The 25633-nt window shown below is 39.7% G+C and overlaps 2 long non-coding RNA genes across 3 annotated transcripts in view; both read right to left on the bottom strand.

The window, feature by feature from the left end:
* LOC120856063 overlaps positions 1 to 11055 on the bottom strand; it is a 32247-nt gene extending 21192 nt beyond the window's left edge. Inside the window, exons 1-2 of one of the 2 annotated variants that reach the window (XR_005719378.1) lie at positions 9834 to 11055; positions 8351 to 9017 (exon numbers count right to left, since the gene is read on the bottom strand). This is a non-coding gene — a long non-coding RNA (uncharacterized LOC120856063). The other variant, XR_005719377.1, reaches the window with a different exon arrangement.
* Positions 11056 to 12406: 1351 nt separating this feature from the next.
* Positions 12407 to 14933, bottom strand: LOC120856064. Its single transcript, XR_005719379.1, has 2 exons — positions 14353 to 14933; positions 12407 to 14249 (listed from the first exon to the last, which is right to left on the bottom strand). It is a non-coding gene; the product is annotated as an uncharacterized LOC120856064 (long non-coding RNA).
* Positions 14934 to 25633: the final 10700 nt, after the last annotated feature.

Raw genomic sequence — 25633 nt, 5'->3', positions numbered from 1 at the left:
GTTATTCAAGTTCCTTCTCCTTTTGAGGTCCTGCTTCCTCACCTTTTCCTTAAGTTTTAAGAGCTGCCTCATACACACACACACACACACACACACAGAGCAGATTAGCCTATGTTACTTACACCCTAAGAGCCTGAATAGATTCAGCACTTATCCTCCCCTAGCATCGTGTTTCTTGGTATGGGAACTGTGAAAATTACAACAATGCATTGCCAATGGAGAGATCCAAAATTTGTTTAATTAGAAGAAATCATTCATAGTCTTATATTTTATTAATAATCAGTTCAGTTCAGTTCAGTCGCTCAGTCGTGTCCAACTCTGCAACCCCATGAATCGCAGCATGCCAGGCCTCCCTGTCCATCACCAACTCCTGGAGTTTACCCAAACTCATGTCCATTGAGTTGGTGATGCGATCCAACCATCTCATCCTCTGTCATCCCCTTCTCTTCCTGCCTTCACTCTTTCCCAGCATCAGGGTCTTTTCAAATGAATCAGTTCTTCACATCAAGTGGCCAAAGTATTGGAGTTTCAGCTTTAGCATCAGTCCTTCCAATGAACACTCAGGACTGATCTCCTTTAGGACGGACTGGTTGGATCTCCTTGCAGTCCAAGGGACTCTCAAAATTCTCCAACACCACAGTTCAAAAGCATCAATTTTTCGGCACTTAGCTTTCTTTACAGTCCAACTTGCACATCCATACACGACTACTGGAAAAACCATAGCCTTGACTAGATGGAACTTTGCTGGCAAAGTAATGTCTCTGCTTTTTAATATGCTGCCTAGGTTGGTTATAACTTTCCTTCCAAGGAGTAGGATGTTCTATATTTGGCTAATTTTTTGGTGAGATTCGTGATACTTCAAATTGAGACAATTAAAAAACATTTAAAATTGTGTGGCTCTTGCCAATCCCTGGATTCCGCCCCCCACCCCGCCATACATGTCTCCTCCTTTACCAGAAAGATAACAAGAGTAACCAGCTGAGCAGTTGCAGAGCCTATGAAGTTCTTACATCAGCTGTCCTGGTCTACAGCTTTTTACAAGCTTTTGTTCTCTTAGGGGAGGGCTCTCCAGAAGTTCTCTTCTTTCCATATAGTTAGCCAAAGCCAAGAGGGTCTTTTCCTTTGGTATTGCCCCTCCTGTCAATCCAAAGAAGCTACTTATTCTTATTATAAAATCCAGTGAAATACTCAGCCTTCCCTTGCAGAGGGTAATGTGTATTTCTGAAGACCTCTGTGCACAGTGTCACCCAGTTTTGCCATCAGAAGATTTCCTTGGAGCATGACTGCACAATGACTATTGTGAATAAACTATATGACCTATTCAGGTTCATCAGTGTATTCATTTATGCACTCATTTAACAAATATTATTATTATTGAGAGCCCACCTTTCTCCTGCACTCTGTACTAGGCATTCGTGATAAAATGGTGAGCAAAAATGGAAAAGGATCATTTCTCAGGGAGCTGGCTGTCCTCTCAAAAAAAAGGACAATGACAAGCTGTATTAAAGGCCATACAGGAAATATTCTCGGTGCTGTGACATCGTAAAATGTGACCCCTCCTAGTTTTAGCAGTCTAGGAATGTATATCCAGGAAAGAGGCTTGGTAAATATGCTAACTTCCAAATACCTGGGTTCTGTATCATATTAGGATGCTAACTTCCAAATACCTGGGTTCTGTATCATATTAGGATAATAGTTGCTCTTATGACCTTAGGTACCTCACTGAGCCTGACTTGACCTCATTTACTTCATCTATAAAATGAGAAGTTTTAGACTGGGTGATCTCTAGGTACTTTCTATTTCTAATATAGCTTTTTAAAAATGTTATTCTTAGTAGTAGCTTTGTTGAGGTATACTTTATCCATTGTGTATGCTTTATATATATTTCACAAAATTCATTCATTTTCAGTGTATGATTAAATGACTTTTAGTATATTTACAAAATTGTGCAGCCATCATCACAGTCTGATTTTAGAATATTTTCATCACCAGAAAAAGAAATCTCATGTCCATTCAGTCACTTTCCATTCCCACCCCCAGTCCTAGGGAACCGCTGAAGTATTTTCTGCCTCTACAGATTTGCTTTTTTAGATATTCAGGATAACTGGAATCCTGTAATATGTGTTCTTTTGTGCCTGACTTCTTTGAACAAGATGTTTTTGAAATTCATCCATATTGTAAGGATCATCCATGTTGAAATGTATCAGTACTTTGATTCTTTTTATTGGTGAATGATATTTCACTGTTCCATTTTTTAAATCCAGTCACCATTGATGGACATATGTGTGATTTCCACTTTTTGACTATTGTGAATAATGCTGCTATAAGCATTTGCACACAAGTCCTTGTGAGGACATTTGTTTTCTTCTTGGCAGATACCTAGGAATAGAATTTCAGGGTCATGTAGTAACTTTATATTTAACATTTCAAGAAACTACCGGTTTTCCAAATGGTTGTATCACTTACATTACTATCAACAATGTATGAAGGGCATAATTTCTCCATATTCTCACCAACACTGGTTATTGTCTGTCTGACTGATTATGGTCATCCTGAGGAGTGTGACGTAGTATCTCATTGTGATTTTGACTTGCATTTCCCTAATGATTAATAATATTGATCATTTTTTCATATACTTAGTGGTTATTTATATATTTTCTTTAGAGAAATGTCTATTCAAATTCTTCGCTCACTTTTAGATTTAGTTGTCTTTTTATTATTGAGTTGTAAGACCTTTAATATAGTCTAGATATATGTTCCTCATTGGCTATATCCTGGAGAAGGAAATGGCAACCCACTCCAGTATTCTTGCCTGGAGAATCCCATGGGCGGAGGAGCCTGGTGGGCTACAGTCCATGGGGTGGCAAAGAGTCGGACACGACTGAGCGACTTCACTTTCACTTTCTTTCACTTTCATTGGCTATATAATTTGCAAGTATTTTATCTAATTCTGTGGGTTGTCTTTTATAATTTTCCTGATAGTGTATTGTTTTATTAAATCCAATTTATCAATTTTTCTTTTGTTGCTTTCCTAATCCAAGCTCATAAAGATATTCTCCTATGGTTTTAAAAGTTTTAATTTTATCTCTCACATTTAGATTTTGATCCATTTCAAGCTAATTTTTGTATATGGTGTGAGGAAAGGGTTCAAGTTTATTTTTTTGTTTGTGCATATCCAACTGTCTCAGCACAATTTGTTGAGAAGACTATTCTTTTTCTGCTGGTTTTTCTTGGTACTTTTGTCAAAAATCAGTTGACCATAGATGTATATTTGGGGGCTCTTAATTCTATCCCATTGATCTTTACACCAGAATCACATTGTCTTGATTACTGTAGATTTGCAGTAAGTTTTGAAGCTGTAAAGTGTGAGTTCTCCAATCTTTTTCTTCTTTTTCAGGATTGTTTTGGCTATTCTGGGCCCTTGCAATTACATATGAATTTTAAGACCAGGTTGTCAGTTTCTGCCCCCTCAAAATGCAGGCATTTTAGAGACAGAAAGTTATAATGGTGGTTTCCAGAGCCTGGGGGAGGATAAATGGGGAGTTATTGTTCAATAGGTATAGAATTCAAGTTTTATAAGATGATAAGCATACTGGAGATGAGTGTGGTAATGGTAGAATAAAATTATGAATATATTTAACTCCACTGCCCTAAACATTTATAAATGGTTAATTTTATGTTATGTGTACTTTACCACAATTTTTTTAAACTGAGGAAAAAATCCAGAAAGTATCCATAGAATAGTGGTTTCCAGGGCTGGGAGTGGTGGGGGTAGAAGCAGGAAATTATTCAATGGATATAAAGTTTCAACTTTGCAAGTTGAAAAAAATCCTAGAGATCTGTTACACAACAGTATATATACAGCTAACTCTAACTGGAGATTTAAAAATGGTTAAGATGGAACAAAATTAATTAGGCAATTCATTATCACTGAATCACTCTGCTATACACCAGAAACTAGCCCAGCACTGTAAATCAACTATCTTCAATAAAATACATTTTTAAAAATATTAGACAATTCATGTTTCCAAGAAGGAGACATCTTCAGATGTTGTTATCAAAGAAACGGATGCATCCTTGCAGATTATTCCTTTGGTATTGTCTCCATGTGAAAAGAATAACAGAAATAAAAGTCATATAATGTGTGAACCTTAAGGCTCTGTGGAGACTGAGGCACCAGGGCCGGAGAAGGAAATGGCAACCCACTCCTGCACTCTTACCTGGAGAATCCCTTGGACAGAGGAGCCTGGAGGCTACAGTGCATGGGGTCACTAAGAGCTGGACATGACTGAGGTGACTTAGCATGCACGCAGGCACCAGATCTGAAGTGACCTAATCAGGGGTAGGTGTTATACGTTGTTGTTCAGTCACCAAGACATGTCCAACTCTTTTCATCCCCGAGCTGTTATACGTAGTCAGTGCCATATTAATGAAGAGAATGAACAAATTCAAAATGGTAAAATATCACGACTTTGTCTACATGTATCTAAATACAAAATAGCAATTTGCTTTCCTTTTTAGCTACTGGTGTATTAAAAAATGTTGAATGAGCAGCCTCTTTCATCTCAACCAGGAGTTCTACAGATTTTGTTTTTCTGTAGGAATGGCTTTTTAGGCAGTAAGGTTTGCATTTTAAAAAAGAGGTTTAAAACTTCACCTAGTTTGAAAGAGGAACTCCTTCAATATTTAGAAATTACATTTCAGCATTTGAATCATTTGCAGCTTTCGTTACCTCCTCAATTTAATTGCAAACACCTTCAACAGAGTGATAGCAAACTAATTAGCAATTCCTTTTCCTTAAAAAAAAAATACTCTTAATCAAGGTAGATAATCATTTTTGATTAAACAACAGCCAGAGTTATCAAATGTAAATTTGCAATTGATTACAGAAAAAATATAGAATGTGCTTTTCCTCTTAATAACGGTAAAGCATTATTTCTTCTCGACTCAGTTATATTTAGTTTCTTAGATTAATTTAGGCTGATCCATCTCTTTGGATGGTGTACTCACTAGGAATGTCTATATTATTTCCCAGAAGAATTATTCCTATGCAAATAAAATATCCAGATGTAAAATATGCATGTGATAAAAAGAAATCTGGCAGTTGCCCAAATATTTTAATAATCTTGGTGCTGCTAAACTACTATATTTCAGTCTTTCAAATCCTTTAAGGAATAATAAGGTCATGGAGAAGATCTAGACCTAAAAGCTACAAAGCTGACTGTCTCATCTAGAAAAGAATTCAGTCTTTCACCCATTTATTCATTCATCCAGTAAAAATGTAACAAGAACCTACCATGTTCTGAATACCAACCAAGGTCCTGGACTCAAAGAGTGGACAAGACATAGTTCCTGCCCGCAGGGAAGTTCACTTGCTGATTGGGAAGACAGACAAGCTAACAGGCAGTTGCAAATAAACAGGATATGTGCTCCAAGTGGGAAATTAGCAAAGTAAGCCAGATTATCATGACACTGGTGGCGTCAGGAAGCCCAGAAAGAAGTGCTGTGTTAGTTTAGCCCTGAAGGACTAATAGGGGTTAGCTAGGTAAGTAAGAGAAGCAAAGATCAGCATGTGCAGAGTTTCAGAGGTGAGAAAAAGCATATCTTTGGGAAGACCTGAAGTTCAGCATGTCTGGAATACAAACGAGAAGAGAAAATGGTGAGAGAAGAGTCTGAAATGGTAAACAAAGGACAATTTTATGAAGAACAGTATGCACCTTCTGGAGAAATTTGTGTGCCATTCTGAATGCTTCCCTGGTGGCTCAGATGGTAAAGAACCCACCTGTGGGAGACCTGAGTTCCTTCCCTGGTTTGGGAAGACCCCTAGAAAAGGGAACAATTACCCACTCCAGTATTCTTGCCTGGAGAATTACATGGAAGAGCAGTCCATGGAAGAGGCTACAGTCCATTGGGTCCCAAAGATTTGAGCATGACTGAGCGACTTTCACTTTCACTGAAAGCAATAAAGACCTACTGTAAGATCCCTTTTAGTAAATTTCTTATTATTCACACAAATTAAACTTGTCTTTTGGGTCCCGTATGTACTATATGGGTTTGGGTTGCAAACTAGATCTGTCTCTGGTTCAAAAAATGCTGGTTAAAGACAGATTATGGGGACAGTTAAATGTTGCTCTTAAAGGTGCACTTAATTTCGGTTTATATGAATAGAAGATACAGGAATGAAGACAGCAGGGTAAACCCCAGACTTGAAAGTCTCTTCTGAAATGTAATAGGAAAAATGACAAATAAGAAGATTAACTGTTTGTATTAATCCATAACAGGGATAGAATCTGAGACAGTTTTTAAAAGAGATTCTCCTTGGACAAATGGTAAGACATTTCCCCTATGTTAAAATCAAAACAAAAAATACAACAGGAAACCCCCATCTTAAATTACCAATGGGCAGCTAAATTGCTTTGGGAAAACACAATTCTAATCCCAGTGGCCAGATGTATTGTCAAAATAGCAAGATAGTACTTGTAGGAAACACAAGTGCACCTAGTTTTAAATCCTGATTCTGCCACTTTCTGTCACTTTCGCCTCTCATTCCTCACGTCTGGTTTTCCCCCAGTGCTGTTGTGTGAAAAACAAGCTGTCTTCACATCAGATTCTAGAAGTGGGACTTTAAAAAAAGCAGCTGATGACATAGATCCTTTGATTATACATAGGGAGATAAGTAAACAGCTTATTATTTTAGTTGAGCAAAAAATGTGAGTATAGAGCATGTTCTTTTCCACACAAATGACAACTGTGAAAATGGGTTTCAGGATGTCATTGTGGCTACAATATGCTGAGAACGATGGACTAGGAAAGCATTCTGTCAGATTCACTGTAAAAATAGCCCAGTGTCTCGATGGGTGATTGATGACAGACAGATGGATATTGACTCAGTGCAATAACCATGTAATAAATGCCTACTATGCTCAAAGGGAATACAAAAGGCAATAAGAAACACATGGTATGTAAGCCTCAGTGGGGCGGCAACCATATCCTATTATCAATTTGGCTTTGAAAAGATTAAGTAAAGTATCTATAGAACTGTATGCTAAGGCAGAAATTTTCTGGTACAGGAGAGGTTCAATTTAAGCATTGTGAAGGGTGTAGGATCACTTTTAGTCAGAGGGTTAAAAATGGTTTTATGAAGGAAGATGCATTTGAGATGGTTTTTGGAGGATGGGAAGAATTTTTATCAGAGGGGTACATACATTTCAAACAAAAAGAGCTTGGGTTTTGGAAACAGATGAATGGGTTCATATTGAGATCTGTCACTTAATAGCTATGTGATTTAGGAATGCCTGTAACTCCCTATAACAATATTTTTGTCTGTTAAAATTGGGTAATAGTTCCTACCTCATTCTGTTGTTCAATTGATGAAGTGTAAAGTGCTTAATGCAATGCCTGGATGTAGTGCCCTATACATTGCAGCTATTACTACGATTACTAAAAGCAGAAAACCTCACAAAAGGGGGAGAGTATGTAGTCTGTACTAGTTGAAGGGGAGAACACTAAAGACTGGAGTTAAATGTTCTGATCATGTTATAGGCAATTTTGGATGTCAGGCTGAGGAGTCTGAGCTTATACCAGTAAGCAAACAAACCTTTGATTTTACCTTCTTCCCCTCCTCCTCCTTATTTTTCTCTTCCCCTCTCGCTTTCCTCCCCTCTCCTTTCTTTTTATTTCTTCTTCTTTTTTCTTCTTTTCCTTTCTAGATCAAAATTGACTTTTACATTAAATAAGCCATATGTGGAGTGAACAATGGGTTAAGTAGGAGAACAAGAGACTGGTATCAATATAACTAGTTGGCATGCATAAAAATAATTTGCAGAAAGAAATGAATTCCTGAGTGTGGTACACTAGGAAAGAATATGAAAGATAGGGAGTTGCTCTTGGGCCTTTGAAACCCTGAGCATAGTAGGGTCATTGTGGAGACATGGAGACGCAAGTTGGAGAAACAATGGCTTAGGAAAGAAGGTGGGGAGCAGACCCTGCCCCCAGCCTACTGAGTCAACAGGAGTTAGGGAAAGGAACAGGGTTCAGAGAGAATTGCAAGGGAGGCCCTGGAATCTTAAGACCGAATACATTTTCCCACAGTATAATGTTGGTTGGAAACAAAATAGTCAGAGGTGTTGGGGGCGAGGGAAAAGGGGCAAGTGAAGGGAATCTAGACTGAGACAAGGCTGAGCTACTAACGGGTGATTTGGTGGAAAGAGATAAGGATGGGAGGGGTGTGCCCACATTAGTGAGACAGCAGCATCAAAGCTACCAAGATTGTTAAAAGGATGTGTTAGAACCGGGAAGGGGGTCCTGTCAATGCAGTAGAATTTAGTTAACAGAGAAGTTTGCAACTCACTTGCCATAGGGTTCCAACGACTTTATTTGTATCCACAAAATTCCTTCCTCTAGAGCTAGATGGTGGACATGATTAGATGGCTGATTCGTGACTTCAGCTGGTCTAGGTCCTCCCTTTGTTGAATCCTTTCCCTGGAGTTATGATGTCATTCACCACTCTGCTCTCAACTCTCTAGAGACTGCTTTAGGTTTTCTCAGTTGTTCCACTTCTCCTGCAAATGAGGTCAGAAATAGAAGCCACTAAACACTTCAACAACATGAGAAGTTAGAAAAGGAGTGGCCCCTGGAGAAATAGGTCAGTAGATAACAGACACCAAGAGGTAATAGATATTTGCTGTAGAATCGGGTCATTTGTGAGAACCCATGTTGAACCAACAAGAAAGACACTTAGTAAATTTGCTCACAACTCCTGAGAACCTATTAGTGATGTAGAACCCTGGACATCACAGAATTGTCCAATGTATGAACCCTGAATTCTGGTGCATACTCTAGTGACGGACATCTGTAGAAAGAAAGGGAAAAGAAAATGACTTTCTGTCTATTTTAATTAATAGGAATGAATTAGATTTTATGTATCAAGTACTGTGTTAGACTCTGGAGATACGAAATATTTGTAAGTAGGAAATTGTCTCCATTCTTCATAGCTTCCATTCTGGTGGGCTTCCTTGCTAAATGCAGAGAGAGAGCAGAAACAAAATCACCACCAATATAAGCAAAGTTACCTATAAAAGAAAGAAAACCATGGAACCCATGAAGAACCAGGCCCTGCATCAAATACAGATCAAGGAATACTAGGTTTACAGTGAAGCAGAACTGCTCTCTTAGAAGCAGGAATGTTTTGCATGTAAGGAAATATATCCACATGGAAAGTTGCTTTTTAAGGTGACACAAATGAGTCTTAATGTAAGGAAAATCAGGCACATCTTGTTGGAGATAGCAGCTATTTGGCATTTCAACAACTGAACAGAAGTTCTGAAGTTCTTCTTGCCTGCAAGGTAAATATTGCCATTCTCTGCACCAGGCACAGCGGGTGTTGTTCTAGAGCCCATCCTAAAGAGCAGAGCCAGCAACACCAATGAGTTCAAGTCTTTGAGGCCAACTTTCTGATGGAGCCTTGCCCTGTTGCCCAGGTGACAGGGGAGGGAGGGAGGGAGGAAAACGAAGGGAGGATGGTGAGCTTTTTTTCCCCTTGTCCTCAGAAGTCTTTTCTCCCTCCCACCGAGGTCCCATTATGCTTGAGGACAGGGAGTATCAGATAGGAAGAAAGCCTTTGGAAAACAAACAGCCTGTCTTTCGGTATCATACGCTCTTTGGGGGGTCAGGCTCTATGGAATCCTGATGTCCTGACATTCTATACTTTTGATTGTCACTGTTTGTCCTAGCCCAAAGAGACATTGCTCCTTCGCTGTATCTCTACTGCGAATCAGGTAACATTTGTTACTTGAATCCACAGGAAAATAAGGCTTGTTATTGCAACACTTTACCTAGTGGCAAACTCAATGAGTTTGTGATTTTCAGGAGGTATCTGTAATCATCTCAGCACAGTGATGAATGAATCTTTCAATAATGGATTTGATACGAAAGCATTCTTCTTGATACATATGCAGAAAACACAGTAGATCTTGAAATTTTTCCTTTGAAAGAAAAATATAGGTTAACCCACGATATTAGTGTTTGCAAATGTATGACGAGGATTAAAATCTATTAAGAGTAGTGGTAAAAGGTAAACTGGTAATAATGAGCAAAATTCAGTTATAGGACTATTAAAATTAATCAAGAAGAAATTTTACAATAAGAATGTAAAGTAGCCTCCCAAAGGCAGTAATAAAATTATATTCTTGTAAACATTCAAGAATAGTTAGTCATGGGATCATGAATATTCAGCAAGGACACTCCATCACTGAGGAAACAAGGATGGGATGGAGAATGCTATGACCTAGTCTTCTGATCTTCAGTTTTAGGATTATATCAGCTTTTAAAATGGCATCTCCTTTGCTCACATTTAAAAGAAGTCAGCAGCCAAATTCTACTCAAAACCAAAGCAAAACAAAAAACTTGAAACGCTCAGATATTCTTTCAGAGGGTACATGTAGGCTACAACCTTGTTATCACCATCCAACAAAACATAGCTCTCCCCGGAGGGTAACAGTAGTTTAGGACTTTACGCCGATAAGAGGATATAACTTTTCCTGAGCAAAGCATAAACATAGAAATTACTTGTATTTAAATGGAATCACAATACAGAGGAATGAATTTGTATTGTCTTGGCACTGTTTCCAAAGCTTTCGATTTTCTTCAAGATTTCTGTGTCCTGTCTTAAAACTGCTTTTTCCTATACACATTCTTGTCTATTTCACCAAACAGCGTCGTTAACCAGTGCTCCTGGATATAACACAGCACAAGACAGCAATGGCAGAGAGTGTCTGTCTGCTGTGTGTCAGTGGCAGAAGAACTGAGATTTTAAAAAATAAACTCTTTATTTTGCAAATCTAATATTTACAGAAAAGTGTCAAAGATACTACAAAGTTGTCATACCTTTCACCTGGCTTCCCTTATTGTTAACACCTTCCATTTCCACAGTGTATTTGTTAAATCTAAGAAACCAATGTTAGCACATTACTATTAACTGAACTAATGGCACCCCACTCCAGTACTCTTGCCTGAAAAATCCCATGGATGGAAGAGCCTCGTGGGCTGCTGTCTATGGGGTCTCACAGAGTCGAACACGACTGAAGTGACTTAGCAGAGCAGAGAGACTTTATTTGGATTACACCAGTTTTCTGTCACCTCTTTCTGATTGAGGATCCAATCCAGGGAACTACATTGCACTTAGCTTTCATGTATCCACTGTCTCTTTTCATTGTGACGGTTTCTCAATCTTTTCTTGTTTTCTAATCTTGATGGTTTGGGGAGTTTGGGCCAGGCATTCTGTAGAGTGCCCCTCAGTTTGGCTTCATCTGACTTTTTTAAATGATTAAACCAGAGATACAGGTTTTGGGAAAGAATCCCACAGAGGTGAAGTGTTCTTCAGTGATCCTTACGACATATCTGAAGGCGTTAATCTTCATCGCTTGGTTAGGATGATGTTTGCTGAATTGCTCCACTGTAACGTTACTACTTTCCCCTTTCCATACTCTATTCTTTGGAAGCAAGTCATTAAATCTAGCCCACATTTACGGGGAGAAGGGGGTTTGTTTTGCAAATACATTCCTTATATGAAAAATTTGAATGCAATATAGCCCCTATCTTTCATTCAAATTCAATTCAATAAACTTTTAGGATACCATGAAGAGAAATATTTCAGAGATTTATATAGCATCAATTGTAATGCCTAGACGTAGCTGTGGGTATTACCATCTTATGGAAAGACACAAACCTTAATCCTTGTAATGATTATAGATACTAAGAGAGGGTTATCTTTACCTTACCTGAGTTGTTATTGAAACAATTGCTTATTTTTCTAAGCTCTTTTTAGCATCTGATGAAATCCTCAGATGAATTTTCTTCTGAGATTGAACATGCTACAATGCAAATTGTACACAAGCTAAAAATTCATCTTTATAAGATCATATTCTGGGGTCACACAACATGTAAATGCACACGCCAAGAATGCTGTTTGTCTGTATAAATGAATTACTCTCTTTCGGTGGTCAAGTATTAATAAATTTTCTCAGAGGCATCCAACTTACTAACTAGCTTGCTACCTTACGTGTAAAGGCTTTCTGGTTTATCATTTTCATTAGGATCTCTGGCTTCAAGCCATCTTTCAAAGTGTTTTTATTTTCAATTACTGCTTGTTGTTTTTTTCCATTCTACTGCCTTTCCTTAACTTTTGAGTAATATGTGGGTTGGCACAACTTACATAGCAGGCAACAAGATGAAAATGTGTTCTATTCAATTTAAAGGAATTACGTGACCATCCTGCAGATCTGTAATTAAGGTCTTAGATTAGTTACCTGTTCTTAATTTGGTAATTTTTATCTATCTTTGTCCTCATCAAATTACATCATTATAAAGATATAGCTATAGCAATTAGAAATGCAAATAAACAAGATAATTTTTTTTTACTCAGGTTTTATTTACTCTTTTTTCCCCCAGCATTTACTGATAAGACAATATGCTAGATGTTGGGAGAGGAGAAATGATGAGAGGAGTTTACTATCTAGTAGAGAAGCTCAAACGTATATAAAATTTATTATAAGAAAGAAAACATTACAGAGAAGAGGTACAAACAAAAATGTATCAAAACCAGAAAGCAGTGAGAAGCCATGGAAGGTTTTTAATAAGCAAATGACAAAACCAGAGATGTGTTAATGCTTTAGAAAAATTAATTCAGTAGCATTGTATTGGATGAGTTACAGTGGTAGGAGTAAAGGGAAGGAGGAGGGAGAGGGAGAGGCTGGGGCAAAGAGATGAACAGGAAACTATTAATACTAAAGAGGGAACATGAACTAGGGCTTGGCAGTAGAAATAAAGATGTGGGTCAAGAAATACTGCAAAGGCACAACTAAGAAGTCGTGGCTACCAACTGAATATGGGGAATGAAGGATGGGGAAGATTCAAATGAAATTTTGATTCTTCAAGAAAGGAAATGTGGGGCCAGCAATAAAAACATAGAAGGAGCATTTTCTATTTTTTATTTGTATTCCTTTGCAACATTTTTTTTCACAACGTATTCTATATGCATTGAAAGCTATCCTACTACATTAGAAGATCTTGTCTTTATGTTTCTCTTATGATTCACTCATTATAGCAGCCTGTACTTCTTTCTAGAATAAGTTGCAATATAAATAAATGAATATGCATTCATTATACTTGATTATATAATTGTGCTTCCCTCTCAGCAGATGTCTTAAGGTAGTAATGTAATGGCTTTTCATCATAACTAAAATCTAGGCTTTTTTTGAAGGAATTTTTTTTGTTATTCTTTTTTATTGAAGGATAATTGCTTTACAGAATTTTGTTGTTTTCTGTCAAACCTCAACATGAATCAGTCGTAGGTATACATATATCCCCTCACTTTTAAAACTGAAGGAATATTTTTTAGTTATATTGTGTTTATTATACATTTTATAACATTTCATGCTTTCTTAGCATTAAGAAGTAGCTTTAGGGAATTCCCTGCTGGTCCAGTGGTCAGGACTCTTCCATGGAAGGGGGCACAGGTTTGATCTCTGGTCAGAGAACTAAGATCCCACATGCCATACAGAATAGCCATAAATAAATAAACAAATAAAGTTTTTTTTTAAAGTAGCTTGTGACAGAAAGGAATTTTCTCCTTTTAATTTGGAGTTAGACTAATAAGTATCCTATTTTCTTTTAAACAAGTATTAGTGACATTTTTCAGGAACCAAGCCATGATTGATACTTATCCCTTTTAAATCAAATTGCTTCTCATTTCTGTGCTAACATGGTATGAAATTTTTAATATCAGTGATAACAATACAAGCACCACCAACACTTATTGAGCATTCATTATATTCAGGGCATTGTTCCAAGTGTCTTTTACTCCTCAGAGTAACCCTTTGCGGTAGGTGCTTTTAGAATCTCATTTTACAGACAAGACACAAAGAATTAAAGTAACCTATACAAGTTTACATGACACGTAACTATAGGAACTAGAATTTGAACTCACACAGTCTGCTTGACCATGTTGCCTGTGTGTAAAAGTCAGGTTAGCCCAGCCTTACACTTCTCTCAAATTTTCCTGAAGTTGGGTCTATTTTAGTAGGGAAAAGAAAAAAACCTCTAATGGCCACTGGCATTCTCAGAAACCTTAATCATCAAGAGTCTGCAAAAACATAATTCCCTACACACCAAGACATTTGATTCAATAGTTTTAAAATACTTACTTCCTGTGGATAGCTATAGGAAAGAAGAGTTCTTTATGTGTATTTAAGCTGAAAGTAACAGAAAGGGAAAATAAATGAGGATGAGTTGATTTTCAAGCAATAAAGCTATTTGAGAGTTACAAAGGTAAATCAGATGTCTGAGTTTCATTACCACAGCAAAGTGGAATTCTGGGTGATGTGAGTCCATTGTTTTGGAATGAAGAATGGGAGGGTCAAAAGAGGAGGCTTTGTGGAAACATCAATCTTAGTAAAGGTTTTCCAGGATGGAATGCTGACAGCCCTCCTCATGGATACCTGGAAGGAACATAAATCATTTTTTAAATGCAAAAATATGAAAGGATGGAATTATTTCTGAAGATACTGAAGTCTGGAAGTATATTTCATCAGAAACTCATTTACCAAATGCCTTTATGGAAAATCTCTTCATAGATCACATATGCTGAAAAGATTACCTAACATATCAAAAATTCATCAAGGAAATGGGCCCTGAATCATGGGATCTTCATCTTTTATGCTTTTTTGCTTATTCTGTGCACTTTACTGACTTTGGACCATGAACTCAAGCAAAGTTAACACACTCATACTTGTGCACACACTCACACACACACAAACACACATGAATTATGTTTCTGAATTTTGGACAACGTTAGGTAACTTAAGATGAGTTTCCCAGTGGAACAAGATTAAATCTTAATTTCTATTTTTTATTTTAATTTAAAATATACCCCTTATTAAATTGGATATGTCTGACACTTTTTCCTCCAAGGTTCCTGAAAGCTAAACAACTTTAAATGAAAATTATATTTTATTGAATATACACACAAACACAGAACAGGTTTAAAAATGGAAGTATTGCTCTATTATTTATCTGGAATCAGTCCTACTTAGAGATCTATAATTTTTTTGGCATTTTGTACATGGGTCAAAGATCATATTACTTTGAAAGTAGGAACTTCTCCATCTAAAGCTGCCAAAGGATTTCATCCCAAGATAAATTTTCTCCAAATTCCCAACTTTGGTATTTTCTGCAGTTCTCAAGAGGAGAGTGTTGAGGGATGGCAGAGTGGAGCCTTGTGTATTTTGGAAATTGCTTTAAAAGTGATGGAATCACGAATTAAATAAAACCAGAGAAGTGTCTTGCAGAGTCTTGTTCTAGGACAGTTAGTGGAGTACAAAAGCTGGTCTCTGCATCACCAAGGAACTTGCTAGAAATGAAAAATCTCAGGCTGCACCAGATCTCTTGAATCAGAAATTCTAGGAGTGGAGTCCAGCAATCTGGTGTTTATTAACTCATTCAGGTGATTCTGTTTAATGCAAAAGTTTTGGGGCCACCATACTAGAATCATCTATATCAGAATCACCTGGGGTGCTTTTTGTAAAAAAAGCCTTCAGGTTTAAGATTTCTACCCCACACTAGAATTTCTAATGGTGAAACCTGGGAATCCATGAGTTCAACAAGTTTTCCAGATGATTCTTATGCATGCTCACATCTATGGATCATTGAACCAGTGGATAAATCATTTGACGAGTTTGTGGGCGCAATCTCAAGCAGCTTTCTCTAGAGGCAACCTCATGCGCTGGGAAGAGCACTAGCTTTAGTGCTGTGCAACCTTGACTTTGAATTCCAGGTACGCCTTCTACTGCTTATGTGATTTTTGACCAGTTGTGCAAACTTTCTGTTTCCTCTGCCTTATCTAAATGGGAATATTTATACCTAGCTTGTTCTGTTTTTGAGAGGATTATGAAAGATGGGGTATATACTCTGCATAGTGTCTCTTACACTTTAACAGAGATTAATCTCTTTCTTTTCTATACATCCTTCTATTAAAGATGTTCTAGCTCATTCCTGTCATGGTGCCTGGTAGTTTGCTCAGTAATATTTGCCAAATAGACACAAGGCCCAGTGCAAAATCTGGGGATGAGAGTCTTCGCTCCACTGCTTATTAGCTATGAGATCATGAGCGAGTTATCTGACCACTCTGTGCTTCAGTTTCAGTATCTTTAAAATGGGGATAAAAATAGCGTTTACCTTCTAGGCTTACAGTGAGGATTAACTGAGTTAATACATGTAAAGCACTTAAAAGCTGTGTCTGGAACACTGCAATTCTCAGTTATTATTAAAAGAGGAAAATTCCTTACAAATGTACTTCTAAGCTTCGAAGGGTTTTACTCTCAGAGAAATAATGCGATATAGTCAATGATTTTCCCGCAAGCACTTAGACATAATGTCGCAGGCTCTGTGTGAGGCCTTGGGGACGCATAGACTCTGTTCTCATGGAGCACAGAGACTAGAGGGAATGTCAGACATTAATCACATAATCATGTAAATGAGTATGTAATGACAAAAATGAGAAGCGGGTGCATAGGGAAGAACAGCTTGTGTGGCTGGGGCTCAGGGAGCCAAGGGGAAGAAGGTGGAGCAAGGTGAGCTGCGGGTGAGAGGAGCGGGGAGGCCAGATCAAGCAGGCCCATCACCCAGTGCGGTGTATTTCCAGGAGAACGGAAAGTCTTGCAGAGATTAAGCCAGGAGGTGACATGTTAACAGGTATGTATTTCAGAAGATTGTTTTGGTGAATTCATGGAGATGAGATTGGAGGAGGCCCAGAAGGGTGCAGGGAAGAGCAATTAGGAAGTTTTAACAATAGACAAGATATGATGCTGAGGTGGAGTGGAAGCAGCAGAAATGGAGCTTTTTTTTTGAATTATGTGTTTTATTTGGCTGTGCTGGGTCTTCGTCACTACACATGGGGTTTTCTCTAGTTGCAGTGAGACAGAGCTATTCTCTAGTTGTGGTGCATGGGCTTCTCACTGCGGTGGCTTCTCTTGTTGCTGAGCACGGGCTCAGAGCACTTAGGCTCAGTAGTTGTAGCGCCTGGGCTTAGTTGCTCTGCCAAAGATTCTGTGGAATCTTCCTGGACCAGGATCGAGCCCATATTCCCTGCACTGGCAAGCAGATTCTTAACTAATGGACCACCAAGGTAGTCTGGAAATGGAGCTATTTAGAATTTGAGAGCTTTGTTCGAGAGAAGTGGACAGGATTCAAAGATGATGCAAAATGAGAGGCGAGGCAGCAGGAGGAATCTAGGATGACTACTCTGTGCTGTGAAAGGACTGGATTGGAGGGAGAAGACTGTGAGTGTGGCACTGGATATATTTAGTTTGCCATCGTTGAGAGCTATCCAGATGGAGGTACTGAGTAGCTGCACATACTGTTTTGGGGCTCAGTCAGAGGTCTGAGCCACAGAAACAAATTAGAGAGTCATAGGCTTATGGATTGGAGAAGGCAATGGCAACCCACTCCAGTACTCTTGCCTAGAAAATCCCAGGGATGGCGGAGCCTGGTGGGCTGCCGTCTGTGGGGTCGCACAGAGTCAGACATGACTGAAGTGACTTAGCAGCAGCAGCAGGCTTATGAATGGAAACTCTGCCAGGGGCATGAATGAGATTACCTGGGAGCAACCATGGAGTGAGGCCTTGGGCCCAGCCCTGCAGGACTCCTGCTCTGGAGGACTAGGGGATGGAGGAAGACGAGCCTGCAAATGAGGCTGATGTGGCAGGATTTTCTGGAAATATTAATTTTTGTTTTCACTCATTTCCCCCTTTCCTCCCATTTTAAACTGATAGCCTGGTTTATTATTCCTGGTTTCAGGGACCTTGGCAGGGCCTAAGGTAAAAGGACCCTAAAGTTAAAGCATCTTGCAGTTTTTGGTAAAGGTCCAAAAGACAAAGGGAAACCATGAGGCAAGGGGAGAGAGGCCTGAAGGGTCTTGAATTGAAGTCTTCAGCACCCAGCTTTAACAAAAGTCCCAGGACCTTTCAGAGATCTGAGATGCAGCAGAACCTGTGGTCCTGAAGACCCTGGTGGACCTGGGCAAGCATGTTTTGGAGGTAATGAGAATTGATGGCCAGTGAGCAGAAGGCCCTCTCCCGTACACTAGGGATACAAATGCTTCCAGATTTTTGGCCAGTTCTCTGATGGGAAACTCCAAAAATGATTAAATTTTTCACCAGGCTGGTGGGATAGGGGGGAAAAAGTCTGAACTTCGGTTTAAAAGGAGAATAAATGTGATATTTCTTGAAAGTTCTCTGATGTGCCCTATTGGAATCTGAGACAAAGGGGAAAATGATGTGCCCTTTGATGATGTAAGTTTGATTTAATGTTCAAAATTCAATCAATATAACTCATTATATTTATAGAATAAACAGGAAAAATTATGCAATCATTTCAAGAGATGTAGAAAGATTATTTGGTAACATTCAACAAACATGGCAGACAGGCCCTGAATCCAGGCACAGCAGGGCCTTCTTTCTGCCTCTGAGTGCTACTTGTGAATTTTTTTCTATTTTTTTGTTTAGTTTTTTAATTGGAAGATAATTGTTGTTCGATACTGTGTTAGTTTCTGCCATGCATCAACATGAATCAGCCTTGTGTATATATACGTCCTCCGCCTCCCATCATTCTCCCCACCCCTCTAGGTTGTTTATATATGGTAATGTATGTTTCCATGCTATTCTTGCAATTCTTCCCACCTTCTCCTTCCCCCATTATGCCCACAAGTCTGTTCTCTGTCTCTGTATCTCCATTGCTGTCCTGCAAATAGGTTCATCAGTACTATCTTTCTAGATTCCATGCAATGGAATCTAGAGTATGCAATATCTGTCTTTCTCTTTCTAACTTACTTCACTCTAGGTTCATCTACCTCATTAGGACTGACTCAAATGTGTTCTTTTTTATAGCTGAATAATATTTCATTGTATATATGTAGCACAATTTCTGTATCCATTCATCTGTCGACAGACATCTAGGTTGCTTCCATGTTCTAGCTGTTGGAAAAATGCTGCGGTGAACACTGGGGTACATGCATCTCTTTCAGTTGTGGTTTTCTTAGGGTATGTGCTTAGTAGGGGATTTGTAGGTCATATGGGGTAGTTTTAGTCCTAGTTACTTAAGGAATCTCCATTCTGTTCTCCATAGTGACTGTGTCAATTTGCATTCCCATCAACAGTGCAAGAGGGATCCCTTTTCTCCACACCCTCTCCAGCATTTATTGTTTGAAGATTTTTTAAATGATGGCCATTCTGACCAGTGTGAGATGATACTCCATTGTAGTTTTGATTTTCATTTCTCTAGTAGTGAGCTATGTTGAGTAGGTTTTCCTGTGTTTGTTGACCATCTGTCTATCTTCTTGGGAGAAAGTCTGTTTATGTCTTCTGCTGATTTTTGCATTGGGTTGTTTGTTTTTCTGGTGTTGAGCTGCATGAGCTGGTTGTATGTTTTGAAGATTAATCCTTTGTCAGTTGTTTCATTTGCTGTTATTTTCTCCCATTCTGAGGGTTGTCTTTTAATGTTGTTTATGGTTTCCTTTGCTATGCAAAAGCGCCCTTAGCTTTAAAGGAAGCAAATTTGCCAATAATATACATCCATATAGTGTAATATACATCCATATAGTATAATATACATATACATATCAGCCATAGCTATACATATGTCCCCTCCCTCTTGAGCTACCCTCCCACCTCCCATCCTATCCCACTCTCTAGGTTGTTGAGTTCCCTGAGTCATACAGTAAATTCCCCTGGCTCTCTATTTTACATATGTTAGTGTGTATGCTTCCATGCTACTCTCTCCATTCGTTCAACTCTCTGCTCCCCACCCATCGTGTGTCCACAAGTCTGTTCACTGTCTGTGTCTCCATTGCTTCCCTGTATATAGGTTCATCAGTATCATCTTTCTAGAGTGCATTAATATGACATTTGTATATGATATTTGTTTTTCTGGCTGACTTCACTCTGTATAACAGGCTCTGTATTCATCCACATAATCATTTCTTTTTTGGTATGAATATATTTAAACTTAAAAATGTTACATTTACTTTTCAAATTTTCAATACTTTCCCAACATTCTAATGTTCAGGAAACAAACTAATTGTTACAAAATACATAATAGCATGTTGATAGAGCCATGCAAGGAGAAGGCAATGGCACCCCACTCCAGTACCCTTGCCTGGAAAATCCCATGGACGGAGGAGCCTGGTAGGCTGCAGTCCATGGGGTTGCTAAGAGTTGGACATGACTGAGCGACTTCACTTTCAATTTTCACTTTCATGCATTGGAGAAGGAAATGGCAACCCACTCCAGTATTCTTGTCTGGAGAATCCCAGGGATGGGGGAGCCTGGTGGGCTGCCGTCTGTGGGGTCGCACAGAGTTGGACACAACTGAAGCGACTTAGCAGCAGCAGCAGCAGCAGCAGCTGAGGCATGCATTTTTTCCTTTGCCTCAGGCTCCAACCTGAATCGGCGTAGCACTGGCCTTAGTTAAATTTTTATTTTGCTCAATGTGGATTTTTTGGCATTAATTGAATTTTTTTAAAAATCTTGCATTAAATGTTATTTCTTATTTATGGAGTTATTTATCACCCTTTAAATTTTGCACCTGAGTGAGTGAATCTGGATGTCTCACTTACCTCATCCTGCTTGGGCCCTATTTCTTGAACACCTAACTATGGACTCAGAATCATTCCTCCCACATAGAAAAGAAGTAACCATGTAAGAAGAGATCCAGAAAGTGTAGTGTCATTAAAAGGGAGTATTTCCAAAAGGGAGAGGATCAGAGAGGAGTGTCAAATGTTGCCGTGAAGTCAGCTAAGCCTGAAACACTTGTTGAGTGGCCTGAGGGTGGTTTCAGCTTAGTGTAACCCTAGGAAATGGCAACCCACTCCAGTATTCTTGCCTGGAGAATCCCATGGACAGAAGAGCCTGGAGGGCTACAGTCCACGGGTGGCAAAGAGTCGGACACGACTGAGCGACTTCACTTTCACTTAGGTAGTTTGATGGGGGTGGAATTGGGCTGAGACTGGATTGAGGAATGAGTAACAAGCAGGGAAATTGCAACTTTGACTGTGGACAGATCTTCCAGGAAGTTTAGTTCAAGAAGAACAGAATGATAGGGCAGTAACTGGAGAGCTGGGTGAGGGTGGGGGGCGGGGAGTGATGGAGGTGGTTGTATTGTGAGGGAGAAGGTTAAAATATGAGAGGAACTATGGTCAATAGTTGGAGAAGGAAATGGCAACCCACTCCAGTATTCTTGCCTAGAGAATCCCAGGGATGGGGGAGCCTGGTGGGCTGCCGTCTGTGGGGTCGCACAGAGTCGGACACGACTGAAGCGACCTAGCAGCAGCAGCAGCAGCAGCAGCAGCAGCATGGTCAATCGTAGCAGAAGGCTGTGAGAAAACAGAAAGGAGATAGATGGGATCCTTATCCCAGATGAGAGACTTGGCATTAAACAGGAAGTGAAAAGTCTCTCCTATTGCAGCATGAAGGGAGAAGGTGCTCAGTGTAGATGTAGGTGGGTTTTAAAATTTGATAACGGGAGTTACTTGCTGGAGATAATGAAGGACAGGGAAGCCTAGTGTGCTGTAGTCCATGGGCTCGCAAAGAGTTGGACATGACTTAGTGACTGAACAGCAACAGGAAGTTGAGGAGGCGCCTCCTGAAGGCCTCAATTTTCTCTACTGAGAGGGAGATGAAGTCCTGAAGAGAAGCCAGTGGTAGGACACTGGACATTTGTGGGGAAGAGGTTTCAGAGCCGTAATGAGGGATTTAACTCGTCGCTGGAAGGCAGGACTCATCAAAGCTCCCCTGCATCCCAGTAGGTAAATGATGCTGCTTCTACTCTATGGAATTTTATGCAGTTATAAAAAACATGAAGAAAGACTCCAGAGGAGAGCTTATCGATGTCCTATATCTCTAGGATATACTAATTAAAAAGAAAAAAGATATAATGCATCTAGCATAATACCTTTTGTGTAGGACAGAGGAAATATAGGAATATGTTGTGTAGTTATATTAGCTTATATTTACATTAAGAAACAGAAAGAAGAGATAAACAACTAATAAAGAGTGACCTGGAGAAAGCAGGGGGCTGGCTTCCCAGGTGGTGCTAGTGGTAAGGAATCCACCGGCCAATGCAGGAGGCTTAAGAGATGCAGGTTCAATCTCTTGGTCAGGAAGATCCCCTGGAGAAGTAAATGGCAATCCACTCCAGTATTCTTGCCTGGAGAATCCCATGGACAGAGGAACCTGGTGGGCTACATTCCAAGGGTCACAAAGAGTTGGACATGACTGAAGTAACTTAGCATGCACTCGTGAGAAACAAGGTGAAGGGGGATGGATGGGAAAGAGGCACAATATTGAACCTTCTTTACTTTTGAATCATATTAAAAAATAAAATAATGTGAAAAGTGAAGTTCCTATACAAATAAGTATTCATACTGAACTCAGAATCTTTTTGTAAGTCCAAGCTATCAGGCACCCTAATGTTTTAAAATGATTATTCTGTCAATAGGCTTATTGCATTTCTACATCCTTCTGGAAAGGTGTTGTTAAGGATCATCAGGGTCATAAGAAAAGGGAGTTATTATTGCTTTCACACTTGAAGCTGGTTAGTTCTTTCTCCCACTGTCTGGAGAACATGGAGGTCACCCCAGTTTCTTCTTCTAATGCTCTTTACCTCATCTACTCCCTCTCAGTGATTTTGTTCCCTCCCCCAGCTTCAACTTAGAAACATCTCTTCCAAATTCTAGACCTGAAATCACATAGCCAGATCAACATGGTATACCACTTAGGGTCTCAACAGGAAACAGATGGCATATGCAAACTGGGATAATTCCAGGAGGGATTATTTACCAAGAGACTATTTACAAAGGTTTGGGGGCAGAGGAACTGTAGGGGGCTAGTGAGAGCTGGGCTTTCACTGGCTCTAAATCCCAAGGGGTGAGGAGGTGGAGTGGTGGAGAGCAGACTGCCTTGAGAGAATAGTAATTGGCTTTCCTGATGGATAAAACGATTAAGAATCTGCCTACAATGCAAGAGACCTGGGTTTGATCCCTGGGTCAAGCAGATTTCCTGGAGAAGGGAATGGCAACCCACTCTGGTATTCTTGCCTGGAGAATTCCATGGACAGAGGAGCGTAGGGGACTACAGTGCATGGGGTCACAAAGAACTGGACACAGCTGAGCGACTAACACTTTCACCCAGGGATGTAAGCAGCTCAAAGTGGTCTTATTGGTTAAACACAAACACACTAGAGAAGTAAATACCCAGACCTTACTCTCCTCCTTCCTTCCCACCTCCTGCTCAATTCCACATTGGCCAAACTCAAAAGCTAGAGGAAATGGCAGGCTGTGGATATTGTTCTTCAGATCTGTACCCCTGGAGCCCAGGGCAGACTAGGGGAAGATGAAAAGCGGATCTGGAGGGGGAATTCCCCAGTGGTCCAGTGGTTAGGACTCTGTGCCGCCTCTGCAGGGGGCACAGGTTTGATCCCTGGTCAGAGAACTGGGATCCCATATGCTGAGTGGTGCAACCAAAAAAAAAAAAAAAAACCGATCTGGAGGGGCAAAGCAAAACATGGTTCAGTTGATGTCGAACTCAATATTTTCCAAAGCAACCACATAGACTTTCATTTGTTAACATGACCTGACTTTTCCTCTGGATTCCTTAGTTACCTTGTCATTCCCGACTCCACCGCTCTTGCCCTGTGGGTACACATATAGGAACACACACAGAGTCTTTCTTTTCTACTAGATTGTGATCTCCTGGAGGCAGGGCCCTTGAGCATGGACTCCACAAATGCTGCATGAAGAGGAACAACATCTAGCATTTATTGGGCACTTCCCATATTAAGCTCTGGAGAAGGAAATAACACCCCACTCCAGTACTCTTGCCTGGAAAATCCCATGGATGGAGGAGCCTGGTAGGCTACAGTCTGTAGGGTCGCAAAGAGTCGGACACCACTGAGCGACTTCACTTTCACTTTCTTTTCCCATATTAAGATGACCACTGCATTTGGATTGTCTCATTTAATCCCTCAAGGCCTCCATAAGATGGCTCCTATTATTATTCCCACTTTATAGATTAATAAATTGGGGCTGAGAGAGGTTAAGTAACGAATGCAAGGTCACTTTTTTAAAAAGAGGACAAAGGACTAAGGAATTACCCTGAAGCACTACAACCTTCCCTCTGCCTTTACTGTTCAAGGTTGAATCAACCACCCACAATGACAGCAGTGCTTTGCCTGAGGGCAAAAGGAGGCCAATGGCTGAACAGCCTACTTTAGAGACAGAAAGGGTTGGAGGTAGGTCTTGAACTTGCTGAATTTTGATGGCAGAGGGGAAAAGAAGGATGTGCCAGGTAAGAAGGCTAAGGAACTCCTGGGAGAGATTGTAGTCTGTGGGCTTGTGTAGAGAAGAACTTGACCAGATCAAAGAAATAGGAGAATATTCAGAACCAAAGAAGTAAGATTGAGAAGGATGGAGGGGAATCTGGATTTGAAGTGATAGAGCTGCTAAACCTCCCTAGAGGAGGATAATGAAAGTGGTATTTTGGGAAGAGTGCCACTTATAAAGTAAGTAGGATGAATTGGAAATGGAGGATCATGTGCTGGTGGAGGGACCAGCTGGAAAGCTGTTCTAATGGTCTGTGGATGAATCAGAGAAGGCTGGACAAGAATGAGGCAATAGAAATGAGAAATAAACTTTAGATACAATAAATATTTCAAAGCAAAAAACCCACCCACAGCACTTGTTAATGAATTGCTATGCATATGAAAGACTTGTTTTTGTTTTAGTTGCTAAGTCCTATCTCTTTGTGACCCTATGGGCAGTAGCTCCCTAGCTCCTCTGTTCATGGGATTTCTCAGGCAAGAATATTGGAATGGGTTGCCATTTTCTTCTCCAGGGGATCTTCCCAACCCTGGGATCAAAATTCTGTCTCCCGCACTGGCAGGCACATTCTTTACCACTGAGCCACTTGGAAAGCCCTGAAAAAGGCTTGGACTTCAGTTAAAATGAATTTAATGTCTAGCCTTTCCAGTGATCTCACCATTGATCAAGAAGCTGGAGTTGGGTGAGAGAGAAAGGAGAAAATGAGTTCAATTTTAGACATATTGAGTTTGCTGTGAGGTACTAACTGACCTGTTAGTCACTTCCAATTTTGCCCATTTAAACGTGTAGGTCTTCCTGTCCTAAAAGGGACAAGAGTGGTGGGTCATATATCAATTTTTTATTCCTATTGTTCTGATTTTCCCAATTTTTACCTTCTAAGAAACTTGTTTCTTAACTTTTCACCTCTTCAATTTTGCTGTCTATTAATTTTCAGTACACATCTAGCCTCTGAACACATCTAGCCCTGCTGTGATATGTGTGCTGGGGCGGGAAGTAGGGTATAGCTTTGGGTATCATAACACACCAGGGTACTGAAGCCCTGTGACTCAGGACTAACACGCTGGGTCTCTAATTGATAATATTTTCTGCTTCACAGTAGCTGGGCTGAATTGCACAGACTTGGAGGGGTAAATGAAAACAAGTGTTTTATGGAACAACAGGCAAACCATTTTAATCTATAACTACTATGATTATGTTTCCGGCTTCCTT

The sequence above is a fragment of the Oryx dammah genome, unplaced genomic scaffold, assembly GCF_014754425.2.
Source record: "Oryx dammah isolate SB20612 unplaced genomic scaffold, SCBI_Odam_1.1 HiC_scaffold_28, whole genome shotgun sequence".
Lineage (NCBI taxonomy): Eukaryota > Metazoa > Chordata > Mammalia > Artiodactyla > Bovidae > Oryx > Oryx dammah.
The sequence above is the reverse complement of the archived record's forward strand: the minus strand, read 5'-3'. Positions and strand labels throughout refer to the sequence as shown.